The sequence below is a fragment of the Hyaena hyaena genome, unplaced genomic scaffold (assembly GCF_003009895.1).
Source record: "Hyaena hyaena isolate Hyena2069 unplaced genomic scaffold, ASM300989v1 scaffold_313, whole genome shotgun sequence".
In the NCBI taxonomy this organism is placed as follows: domain Eukaryota; kingdom Metazoa; phylum Chordata; class Mammalia; order Carnivora; family Hyaenidae; genus Hyaena; species Hyaena hyaena.
In genome coordinates this window covers 1,145,402-1,158,592 of record NW_024080945.1, presented here as the reverse complement: position 1 = coordinate 1,158,592, position 13,191 = coordinate 1,145,402, and positions in this window count along the sequence as shown.

Here is a 13,191-nt window from a genome sequence, read left to right as displayed (position 1 = left end):
CACAAACTGTGAGATCATGACCTGAGCAGAAGCTGGACGCTCAACCGACGGAGCCCCGCAGGTGCCCCAGTTTTGTGTATTTTTAAAAGAAGACTTTACTCTTTGTGGGGGTTGTAAAATGGCAGATCATTTTTTCCATAGTTTTTACTTCACTCGCCTCCTACATTTTCTGAATCACCACTTGTGTTTTGTTATAGGAAACAGAGGTCCAGAGAGCGGAGGCTTTATACTCAAAGTCCACTTTGGGACTTAGTGATAGAATCCGTATCTCCTGACTTAAATTCCAGTGAGTTTTACACTATTTGGGGTGTGTTTTTGCATTGTCTTCATGGAATGATTTTTAAAAGTCATGTCATTCCTTCTGAATGTTTGTCTCTTATTTCTCTCTGATTAACGCCAGCAAAGATTGGCAGCATCAGGATGGTGGGGATGTAAGGACGACGAAAGGGAAACAACATGTACTGGAATTTCACAGTATAGCAGGCTCACTAGTGGCATCTCACTTCATCTTCTTCCCATGAAGCCTGTGTCGTTGCTCCCATTTTGCAGATAAGGAAATTGAGGCTTAGAAATATTACGTATCAGGGGCGCTTGGGTGGCTTAGTCAGTTGGGCGTCCGACTTTCGCTTAGGTCATGGTCTCGCGGTTCGTGGGTTCGAGCCCCGTGTTGGGCTCTGTGCTGACTGCCAGCTCGGAGCCTGGAGCCTATTTCGGAGTCTGTGTCTCCCTCTCTCTCTGACCCTCCCCTGCTCATGCTGTCTCTCTCTCTCTCTCTCTCTCTCTCTCCTAGAAATAAATAAAAATATTTAAAAAAAAAAGAAATATTAAGTATCTTGCCTAAGTTCACTTGCCTAACTGTCAAGTATTACAGACTTTTTTGAATCCAGTTCATTCTGACTGTAAAGCCACTAAACTATACTGTTTCCCAAGCTCCAAGCAGAACAAATTTGGTGTCTAAATGGCCACTTAACTCCGATGAGCTCTACCCAGAGTTTTCACATACTTCAAGGAAGAACCTTAATATTTGGTCCTTGACCCCGAGTTTCATTGACCAGAAGACACGAATGATCCCATGTAAAAAAGCGACTCAGGTGTTTACCCACATGCATTACTACTTATCTCCAAAAATAACTGAAGGTAATTACTTGAATGAACAAGGGTGTTATTGTGTTTCCAGAACAATTGATGGGAAAGGGATGACTCGAGTTCTTATGCTCTCTGACCTCCTACTACATCTCTGATTGTTTCAAAATTTCGGTGGTGAAAGTTAACTTTTTTTTTCCGAGAGCTTTCACCCATTGCTCTATACACTGAGGCTTGCATACAATTCAAATTCCTCTTTCATAACAATGCCTCAAATTAGTGGCTGTGGCTTTCAAGTTTTCTCAGGGTGTACATTGGAAGTGTGGTATAGAAAGAGCTCAGTCAAGGACTTCTGGTCAAACACGGCAGATTAATCCTGCTCTTCCATATCTTCTTCCTCCCCAAACCCAACATATGGGACAGCAATGCATTAACGATGAATTGCTAAGGGTAGGAAGCCACTAGAAGACAACAGGAGACAAAAGGTTTATCACAGTTTGGGGAGTGGGCAAGCAAATAAGACAGCGATAACTCACTTAGCAAGTCAGAGAAAGCTATAACCCACGGACCTGGAGAGGGGATTTCTGGAAACTGGGAAGAGCGGCTCCTGGAGGCTCCCGGCGATGTTGAAGCCTGGAGGGAGGGCCATGGCTGAGAAGAAGGTGACTCCAGAGTCCAGGTACACACACATGATCTTAGTTCTCTCCCAGCCTGGGCAACCAGGGGGTGTTCTTGCTTCCGCCTCCGCAGGTGTCCAGAGCTTTATCATCTAGAGAAATGGAACCACTGGGCCTCAACTCTGTGCAGTGAACAAGTGTGCAGGTGTAAGTGAACATCTAATTTAGCACGGGATGGCCCCCACCCCTTCCCTGCTTTACACCTACAATGGAGTCGTTTCCTAGGCTCACCTGCTCACATGCTCTCAGGGCAGTCATCTTTGGGGGAAAACATTCTTCTTGGAGAAAATATGAGTTTAGACTATTTGCATGTATTGTGATGGATCTATTTAGATTTTTTATCTTCTTACTTGTTCATTCTATTTACTTTGCTTTTTCTATGCTGCTTTTCCCTTTCATTCTTTTGTTTGTTTGTTTGTTATTGTTTTTGAAAGAGAGAGAGAGAGCGGAGGGGGGTGCACGTGAGCAAGGAGCAGAGAGAGAGAGAGGGGCAGAGCTGACCCGAAGTGGGGTTCATGTTTTAACGGATGCAGGGCTTGTGCTCACCCAAAGCAGGGCTCAGCTCACCCGATGTGGGACACAAACTCAGGAACCATGAGATCATGACCTGAGCCAAAGTCAGATGCATAACAACATCAGATGATTAACAACAGAGCCACCCAGGTGACCTCATGCTCACCTTCTGAGTGGATGGATGGTTTTGCTATCCCTGCCTTTCCCTTCCTTCTATTGGTTTGTAAACTATAACATTTTCTCTCTCCCTCCTCTTCCTTCTTTCCTGCCTCCTCCCCTCCCTTCATTCCTTTCTTCTGTGGTTACTTTTAAACTTTAACATAAATTCTCTGAATTGATCAGTATCTCTAGACTTCTTCAAAACAATGCAAGTGCTTTCACTCATGTGACCTCTCCTCACACACCGTGACCACATTCTAGTTACACTTCATTTGCATACTCCCATTCATTCAAGTTGTATTGTGATGCTTGTTTAGATTTAACCAAATATGGACAATTTTCTTTCTTGCTTTGTTTTTTTTCTTTTAATTTTTTTAATGTTTTATTTATTTCTGAGAGAGAGAGAGAGAGAGAGAGGGAGACAGCGTGAACAGGGGAGGGTCAGAGAGAGAGGGAGACACAGAATCCAAAACAGGCTCCAGGCTCCGAGCTAGCTGTCAGCACAGAGCCCGACGCGGGGCTCGCACCCACGAACCGTGAGATCATGACCTGAGCCGAAGTCTGCCACCCAACCAACTGAGCCACCCAGGCGCCCTCTTTGTTTTTTTCTTAACGTTTACTTAATGTTGAAGGAGAGAGAAAGTCAGAGCATGAGTGGGGAAGCGCAGAGAGAGAAGGAGACAGAATCTAAAGTAAGCTCCAGGCTCTGAGCGGTCAGCACAGAGCCTGATGTGGGGCTCGAACTCACAAACTGTGAGATCCTTAACTGAGTGGAAGTCTGGTGCTTAACCGACAGAGCCACTCAGGCACCCCAAGGACCATTTTCTTTGCTCACCAGTCTTTCTTGGCTCTCATTTCTTCCTTCTGAGTTTAATTCCCTTCTTCTTTTTTTTTTTTTAGTATATGTGCTGCCGAAGCGAGCACTTAATTCCCTTCTTCTTGAAGTGCTTCCGTTAATAGTCTTTCATTTTATTTTACTTTAACATTTATTCATTTTTGAGAGACAGAGAGAAGAGAGAGGGAGAGAGAGAGAAAGAATGAGAATGAGTGGGGGAGGGGCAGAGAGAGGGAGACACAGAATCCGAAGCAGGATCCAGGCTCTGAGCTGTCAGCATAGAGCCCAATATGGGGCTTGAACCCACAAACTGTGAGATTATGACCTCTGTCAGACATTCAACCAGTTGAGCCACCCAGGTGCCCCTATATCTTAAATTCTTGAGATTCTAATCCTGCTGCTCTTTTATCTGCTGACTTCCTTCCTTCCTGATGTTTACTTTAGTGGTTTGTAATTTTTTATTGTGAACTCATCTTTAGCAGGGCTTCATATGTGAATGTCCATGTGGCCTCGGTTGAGGGCTTATTTCACCAAAGAGATTTTAGATTTGTTCCATGTAGGTGTTCCAGAAGTTCACCACTCCAGGACACTATTTATGTTACTACCTTAACTTTGAGTTCTTAGTGCATGATGGAAGTAAAAACTCATACTCGGGTAGGTGTGTGTTTACAAATTCTTAAGGGAAACTGTTTCCTACATCCACACCTACCAACACACATATACGTGAAGAATTTTACATCACTTTATGCCAGTGTGTGGATTTTTTTTTTTAGTTTATCCTTCCCCCCCCCCCCCCAACAATGTAGCCTTTCAAACATCCCTCTTTCAATGCAGGCATCTCAGTTCCAATTCTCTACCTCAAATGGGCCATTGCCTTATCTCATAGACATTAAAACTCAAGGTTTCAGGTCCTGGGGTAAGAATGGATTGTCTCTGTCCCCTGCCTCCATTTGTCTTTGGTTTCCACTTCCTAATTGTTTTTCTTCCCAGGGCTTTCCTTCCTGTTCTGGAACTTAGATGTTCATTTCAAAGGATGTTTATAATCCAAAATGTCTGTATTTTCTGAGAGTTTAAAAAAATTTTTTAAATGTTTTATTTATTTCTAGGAGAGAGAGAGACACACACACACAGTGTGAGAGAGGGAGTCACAGACTCTGAAACAGGCTCCAGGCTCTGAGCTGGCAGTCAGCACAGAGCCCGACGCGGGGCTCGAACCCACGAACCGCGAGATCATGACCCAAGCGAAAGTCGAACGCTTAACCGACTAAGCCACCCAGGCGCCCCTGTATTTTCCGAGAGTTTTAATATTCCAATGTTTACCACTACTGAAAAGTGATAATCCTCTTCATCTCTCATGCCCAGCCATTTAATCACCTGATGTCTAAAACCAGCTCACTCCAGGCAAGCCTAGTGAGCCTCATCTTTCTATCTCAACCAGCTCATTAAAACATCTTCTAAACAGGGGCGCCTGGGCGGCTTAGTCAGTAAAGCGTCTGACTTCTGCTCAGGTCATGATCTCACGGTTTGTGGGTTCGAGCCCCGCGTCGGGCTCTGTGCTGACAGCTCGGAGCCTGGAGCCTGTTTCGGATTCTGTGCCTCCCTCTCTTTCTGACCCTCCCCTGCTCACACTGTCTCTCTCTCTCTCTCATAAAGAAATAAAACATTTAAAAAATTAATAATCTTTTAAACAAAAACAGTATGCTACCTCACTACACCAGACAAATTATTCTAAATTTAAAACTGTAATCTATGAGGGGCACTTGGGTGGCTTGTGGGTTCGAGCCCTGCATTGGGCTCTGTGCTGACAGCTCAGAGCCTGGAGCCTGCTTCAGATTCTGTGTCACCCTCTCTCTGCCTCTCCCCCACTCATGCTCTGTCTCTTGCTCAAAAATAAATAAACTTAAAAAAAATTTTTAAAGTGTAATCATATGAAAATTGCCAAGACATTAAAAAAAAAAAAGAAGCGGATAGAATTTTCCCTAACCAATTTTAAAACATGCCATAGATCTACTATAATTAAATATTATAGTACAAGTAGAAAATGTAGATAAATCATTGAGGCAAAACATACAGCCAGAGGTCTTTTCTTTGTAAATCCCAGCGAATGGTCTCAGGTACCCTTTGGCCAACATCCCCTGAAATCACGGATTTATACCACAAAGACAAAAAGTTGTCTCAGTTCCCATTAACTGATATGTAACTGTTTTGGAACAATGTCTGATTGATTTAATCAGTTATTTTATTCTGACTTTATGCTTTCATGGATTGACTGATGGAAATGCATTCTACTGTTGTATTTTTAGGACCCTTTCCTTCAATGAATATTGATTAAAGAGAAAATTAGTAACATGAAATATAAGTGAAACCCACACCAGCTCGTTTCTTAAAATTAAAAATGTTATAATTTGACATACATCTAAGAACTTTACAAAACCCTTGACTATATGTGGGGCACAGGAAGGGTAGTGGTGGGTAAATATGGAAAAGGAATTAAAAGTCTACTGGGCAACCTAAGCATGGAAATACAATGATGATGCAAAATAAACTAAAAACTTTTGAGAAAAAAATCTGAATATTAAAAAACCACTCTCTCTCTCTCTCTCAAATATAAATAAACATTAAAAAATAAGAGGGCAAGCACTGAGACTGATCAAAGAGCATGAGCCTTGGAGCTATAGATAAGCATATTTTGGAGAGAAATTAAAGATAGGACAGCGAGCCTGGGGCAAGGACACAGTTGAAAGAAGCAGACTCGTGAGGGTGGTTTGAAGTCAGATCAAGCAGAATCAGCACAGTTCAACCGAAAGAGCTGAACTTTGGAGTCAGACAAACTTAAAACCTGCCTGGTAGTGTTGTTCACCTGCCGCCCAACCTCGAGAAATTTTCTCAGATCTTTTTTCTTCCATTTCTTCATCTGCAAAACGGAGATGATAACGTTTATCATACAGACTGTTCCAAGGATTAAATGGGATGATGCACATAAAAGACACGCTACAGAGGGGGCATTTAATATTCTTTGAACAGAGGTGTGAGCTCTGCTGTCAATATGAAGTGTGGGAGAAATACGTGGTTAGAAGTAGAGAGATCAGCTGTTTAAGATTTTCTTTTCTTTTCTCCAGCGTTATGAAAATGTAATTTGCACAAAGCAGTGTGTAAGTGTAAGGTGTATACCATAGCAATTTGATATTACGTATACATTCCAAAATGGTTACCACCACAAAACACACCCATCACATCCCATATGTGTCTTGTGATGAGGAACTTTTAAAATCTGCTCTCTCAGCAACTTTCAGATATAAAATAGACTATTGTCAAGTAGAATCACCATACTGTATATTACATCTCCAGAACTTACTTATCTTATAACTGGAAGTGGGTACCTTTTGACCGCCTTCACTCATTTCCCTCACCTCCTATCCTTCACCTGTGGCAACCACCAATCTAGTCTGTTTCTTTGAGTTTGGGTTTTTTGGATCCCTCGTATAAGTGAGATCATATGGTATTTGTCGTTCTTTGTCTGACTTACTTCACTTAGCATAACGTCCTCACGGTCCATCCACGTTGTTGCAAACAGCAAGATTTCCTTCTTTTTTATGGCCAAATAATGTTCCATTGTATATAGACACCACGTTTTTCTTCTTGCCTGCCTGCCTGCCTGCCTTCCTTCCTTCCTTCCTTCCTTCCTCTCTCCCTCCCTCCCTCCCTTCCTTTCTTTCTTCACATTTTCTTTATCCATTTATCCACTGACTGGCACATAGGTTGTTTCCATGTCTTGGCTATTGTAAGCAATGCCACAACGAACATAGATATCTCTTCAAGATAGTGATTTCACTTCCTTCTGATATATGCCCAGAAGTGGGTTTGCTGGATCATATGGTAGTTCTACTTTTTTTTTTTAAAGTTGATTTATTTTTGAGAGAGAGAGAACAGGAGCATGAGCAGGGGAGGGACAGAGAGAGAGAGAGAGAGGGAGAGAGAGAATCCCAAGCGGGCTCCATGCTATCAGCAGCAGAGCCTGATGCGGGGCTCAAACACACAAACTGTGAGATCATGACCTGACCCAAAACCAAGAGGCGGATGCTCAACCGAATGAGCCACTCAGGAGCCCCTGGTGGTTGTACGTTTCATTTTTTGAAGAAATTCTATGCTGTTTTCCATCTTGATGGTACCAATTGACATTCTCACCAATAGCACACCAGGGTTCCTGATTCTCCAAGCCTTGCCAGCAGTTGTTAGTTCTTGTTGTTGTTGTTTGTTTGATAATAGCCATTTTAACAGATATGAAGTAATACCTTATTGTGGTTTTAGTTTGAATTTCCCTGATGATTATTGATGTTGAGCACCTTTTCACAAACATGTGGGCCTTTTGATTATCCTCTTTGAAAAAATGTCTATTTACGCCCTTGGTTCATTTTTTATTCAGATGGTTGTTTTGTTTTGTTTTTGCTATTGACTTGTATGAATTCCTCATATATTTTGGATATTAGCTCTTTACCAGATGTGTGGTCTGCGAATATTTTCTCCCATCCTATTTCACTTTGTTGATCATTTGTTTTGCTCTCCAGAACCTTTTTAGTCTGATGTAGTCCCACTTGTTTATTTTTGCCTTTGTTGCCTATGAGTTGGGTGCTTCCTGGCCTGTAAGAGGAGACCCAGCCCCCCATGTCTTGGGGTAAGACATTAGCGAAACCAGTAGAAGCTAAGATAGGCTGGGAGAATTTGAGACTGCCCAGGCTGGTGCTCTGCTTCTCCTCTGGTGCCCTCCCAGCCTTGCGTTGGCAGGTCAGAGGGAATAGACAGATGGGCACCAGGCTCCGGAAAAGCTCTGGTCCTTCCTGTGGGTTCCTGAAAGCCCCCATGAACGATGCAGAATGAAGCAGAAGAAAGCCTAGAGTTCAGAGTCACTGTGACTGCCCAGGGCTCACCATGCGCGGGAATGGTACCGAGTGCTATGGCAGGGGCTGCGTGGTGGAGAGCCCAGATCTGGGAGCGGGAAAGGCTGAGTCTCAAAAGTACCAGTGCAAGGCCAGCAGCGAGACCTGGTCAGCAGAGGCAGTTTGCCAAGCTTCTTGGGAGCAATTGTTCTGCATTAAGGTTCTCAGGGGACTAACTACTAGGACACCAGTGGTGGATAAAGCCGGGACGGAGGTCTGTGTCAAAATGGGAGAATTTCTTCTCAAGCAGGGATCAGCAGGAGGCAGCAGAGAACGATAAGTTACAGCCACCTATCTTGGCTGACAAGATGCAACCTGGAGACCCCCGTCCTGGGAGCCAAGGGGCTCAGGGGACAGACTGAAGAGGAGTGGAAAGAGCCCAGGTGCTGAGTTTGAGTGGACTGAAGAGTAATTTTAAACAGGAGGAAGCCATCCAAATATGCTTTTCTACATATCTGTACCATTTCTTCTTAGCTTATTTTTAGTATTTGTTAACCTGTTTCCCTTTTTAAACTGTTCTTTTAGGGGCACCTGGGTGGCTCAGTCAATTGAGCACCTGACTCTTGATTTCGGGTCAGGTCATGATCTCATGGTTTGGGAGTCTGAGCCCCACATCAGGTGCTGCATTGACTGCATGGAGCCTGCCTGGGATTTTTTTCTCTCTTCCTCGCTCTCTGCACCTTCCCCACTCACATGCGCATGCACACACACACTCTCTCAAAATAAATAAATAAACCTAAAAAAAGTCCGTTTTATGGTTTGCCTCTCTCTTTTCTTCCTTCTATGTTCATCTGTTTTGTTTCTTAAATTTGACATGAGTGAAATCATACGATATTTATCTTCCTCTGATTGATTTATTTCACTTAGCATAATACTCTGTAGCTCCATCCACGTTGTTGCAAATGGCGAGATTTCTTTTGTATGGCCAATATTCCATAGTATGCATATACCGCACCTTTATCCATTCATCGTTCAGTGGACATTGGGCTTTTTCCATAATCTGGCTATTGTTGATAACGTTGCTGTAAGCATCAGGGTGCATGTATCCCTTTAAATTAGTATTTTTGTATCCTTTGGGTAAATATCTAGTAGTGCAGTTGCTGGATCATAGGACAATTCTATTTTCAACTTTTTAAGGAAGCTCCACATTGTTTTCCAGGGTGGCTGCACCAGTTTGCATTCCCAGCAACAGTGTAAAAGGGTTCCTCTTTTTCCGAATCCTCACCAACATCTGTTGTTTCCTGTGTTGTTAAGTTTAGCCATTCTGACAGGTGTGATGTGATATCTCACTGTACTTTTGGTTTGCATTTCCATGATGATGAGTGACATTGAGCATCTTTTCATGTGTCTGTTAGCCATCTGTATGTCTTCTTTGGAAAAATATCTATTTATGTCTTCTGCATATTTTTTTATTTATTGTTTTTCGTTTTTTGTTTTTTGTGTTTTTTTGAGAAAGAGAGAAAGCAAGTTAGGAAGGGGCAAAGGAAGAAGGAGGGAAAGAATCCCAAGCAGGCCCCATGCCCAGTGCAGAGCCCAACACAGGGCCTGATCCCATGATCATGAGATCAGGACATGAGCCAAAATCAAGAGTGAGATGCTAAACCGACTGAGCCACCCAGGCACCCCTTCTGCCCATTATTTAACTGGATTATTTGTTTTTTGGGTGTTCAGTTTTAATAAGTTCTTTACATATTTTGAATTTTAACCCTCTTTCAGATATGTCATTTCATTTTTTTTTTTACTTTCTGAAATGTTTTTATTCTAGTGAAATTTCAAATTTACAGAGAAGTTGCAAAAGTGGTACAAAGAACAACAATTATCCCTTTGCAGATCGAGCAGTAGTTTATATTGTGCCTGGAAGCATGTTTTCTATCCATCTACCTGCCTACCCACCTACCTACCTAACTACCTACCTCTCCATCATCATCTCTTTTTCTGGCCCATTGGAGACTAAGTTAGAGACATCATGTCCCTTTACCCTTAAATACTTTGATGTTTATTTCTTAAGAACAGGGACTTTATTTTACGTAACACAGCTGAGTTGACAAAACAGAAATTGTAATATGAATACAACATTATTATCTAACCCATAGTCCATAGTCATATTTCTCAAATACTCTCAAATATGCTGTCATTAGCTATGTTTTCCCCAGATATGTCATTTCAAATATCTTCTCCCATTCTGTAAGCTGCCTTTTAGTTCTGTTGTTTCCTTTGTTGTACAGAAGTATTTTGTCTTGGTGAGGTGCCAATAATTTATTTTTGCATTTGTTTCCCTTGCCTCAGGAAACTAGTAAGAAGTTGTTCCAGCTGAAGTCAAAGAGGTTTCTGCCTGTGTTCTGTGTTTGGATGATTTTCTGCCTCACATTTAGGTCTTTCAACCATCTTGAATTTATTTTTGTGTTTGGTATATGAAAGGGATCCAGTTTCATTCTCTTGTATCTTTTTTTTTTTTAATGTTTTATTTATTTCTAGGAGAGAGATAGAGACAGCATGAGCAGGGGAGGGCCAGAGAGAGAGGGAGTCACAGACTCTGAAACAGGCTCCAGGCTCTGAGCTGGCAGTCAGCACAGAGCCCGACGCGGGGCTCGAACCCATGAACCGCGAGATCATGACCCAAGCGAAAGTCGGACGCTTAACCGACTAAGCCACCCAGGCGCCCCATCATTCTCTTGTATCTTATTGTCCAGTTCTCCCAGCACTATTTGTTGCAGACACTCTCTTTATTCCATTGGATATTTGTTGAAGAAGAGCTGGCCATATCATTGTGGGTCCATTTCTGGTTTTCTATTCTGTTCCGTTAATCTTTTAAAAAAATGTTAATTTATTTGTGTTTAATTATTTTTAATGTTTACTTATTTTTGAGAGAGGGGAAGGGGCAGAGAGACACAGAATCTGAAGCAGACTCCAGGCTCTGAGTTGTTAGCACAGATCCAATGTAGGGCTCGAACTCACGTATTGTGAGATCATGACCTGAATCAAAGTTGGACGCTTAACTGACTGAGCCACCCAGAACCCCCTAATGTTTATTTATTTTTGAGAGAGTGTGAGCACAAGCAGGGGAGGGGCAGAGAGAGAGACAGAGAGACAGAGAGAGAGACAGAATCTGAAGCAGGCTCCAGTCTCCAAGTTGTCAGTGCAGAGCCCAACATGGGGCTCAAACCCATGAACCATGAGATCACAACCTGAGCTGAAGTTGGATGCTTAACCAACTGAGCCACCAGGTGCCCCTTTGTGTCTACTTTTGCTCAAGTACTATACTATCTTGATGATTACAGCTTTGTAGTACAGCTTGAAGTCCAGAATTGTGATGCCTCCAGCTTTTCTTTTCTTTTTCAAGATTGCTTTGGCTTATGGGTTTTTTGTGGTTCCATGCAAAGTTTAGGATTGTTTGTTCTAGCTCTGTGAAAAATGCTGGTGGTATTTTGATAGGGATTGCATTAAATGTGTAGATTCACTTGGGTAGTATAGACATTTTAACAATATTTGTTCTTCCATTCCATGAGCATGGGATGTCTATTTGTGTAATATTCAGTTTCTTTCATAAGCGTTTTATAGTTTTCAGAGTATAGATCTTTTACCTCTTGGATTAGGTTTATTCCTAGGTATCTTTTGGGTCTTGGTGCAATTATAAATAGGATTGCTTGCTTGATTTTCCTTCTGCTGCTTCACTATTGGTGTATGAAAATAGAACAGATTTCTGTACATTATTTTATTTAAAATATTTTTTTAATGTTTATCTTTTTTTGAGAGAGAGAGACACAGAGTGTGAGCAGGAGAGGGGCAGAGAAAGAGGGAGACACAGAATCCGAAGCAGGCTCCAGGCTCTGAGCTGTCAGCACAGAGCCCGACGTGGGGCTCAAACTCATGAACTGTGAGATCATGACCTGAGCTGAAGTCGGCCACTTAACCGACTGAGCCACCCAGGCGCCCCACGTACATGATTTTATAGTCTGCAACCTTACTAAATTCATATATCAGTTCTAGCAAATTTTTGGTGGAGTCTTTCAGGTTTTCCACAGAGTATCATGTTATGTGCAAATAATGAAAGTTTGACTTTTTCCTTGCTGATTTGGATGCCTTTTCTTTCTTTTTGTTGTCTGATTGCTGGGGCGAGAACTTCCAGTAGTATGTTAAATAACAGTGGTGAGAGTGGACATCCCTGTTTTGTTCCTGATCGTAGAGGAAAAGTTCTCAGTTTTCCCCATTGAGGATGATATTAGCTGTGGGTCTTTCCTGTACGGTTCTTATTATGTTGAGGTATGTTCCCTCTAAGCCTACTCTGTTGAAGATTTTTATCAAGAATGGATGCTGTTCTTTGTCAAATGCTTTTTTGTAAATACTGAGAGGATCATATGGTTTTTATCCTTTCTTTTATTAATGTGGTGTATCACAATTGATTGATTTCCAAATACTGAACCATCCTTTCAACTCAGGAATAAATTCCACTTGATCATGGTGAATGATTCTTTTAATGTACCGTTGGATTCAATTTGCTAATATTCTGTTGAGAATTTTTACATCCATGTTCATCAGGGATACTTGCTTTTAGTTCTCTTTTTTTGGTGGAGTCTGTCTGGTTTTGGAATCAAAGTAATCCTGACCTTGCGGATGAGTTTAGAAGGTTTCCTTCCATTTATATTGTTTGGAATAGTTTCAAAAGCATAGGTATTACCTCTTTAAATGTTTGGTAGAATTCCCCTGTAAAGCCGTCTGGCCCTGGACTTTTGTTTGTTGGGAGATTTTTGATTACTGATTCCATTTTTTTGCTGGTTAGTTTCAGTTTTGGTACTTTATATGTTTATCCATTTCTTCTGGATTGCACAATTTATTGGCATATAATTTTTCATAATATTCCCTCTCTTTTTTAAGTTTGTTTATTTTGAGAGAAAGTGAGTGGCGGAGGGCCAGAGAGAGGAAGAGAGAATCCCAAGCAGGTTCCACACTGGCAGTGTAGAGACCAATGCAGGGCTTGAACCCACAAACAGTG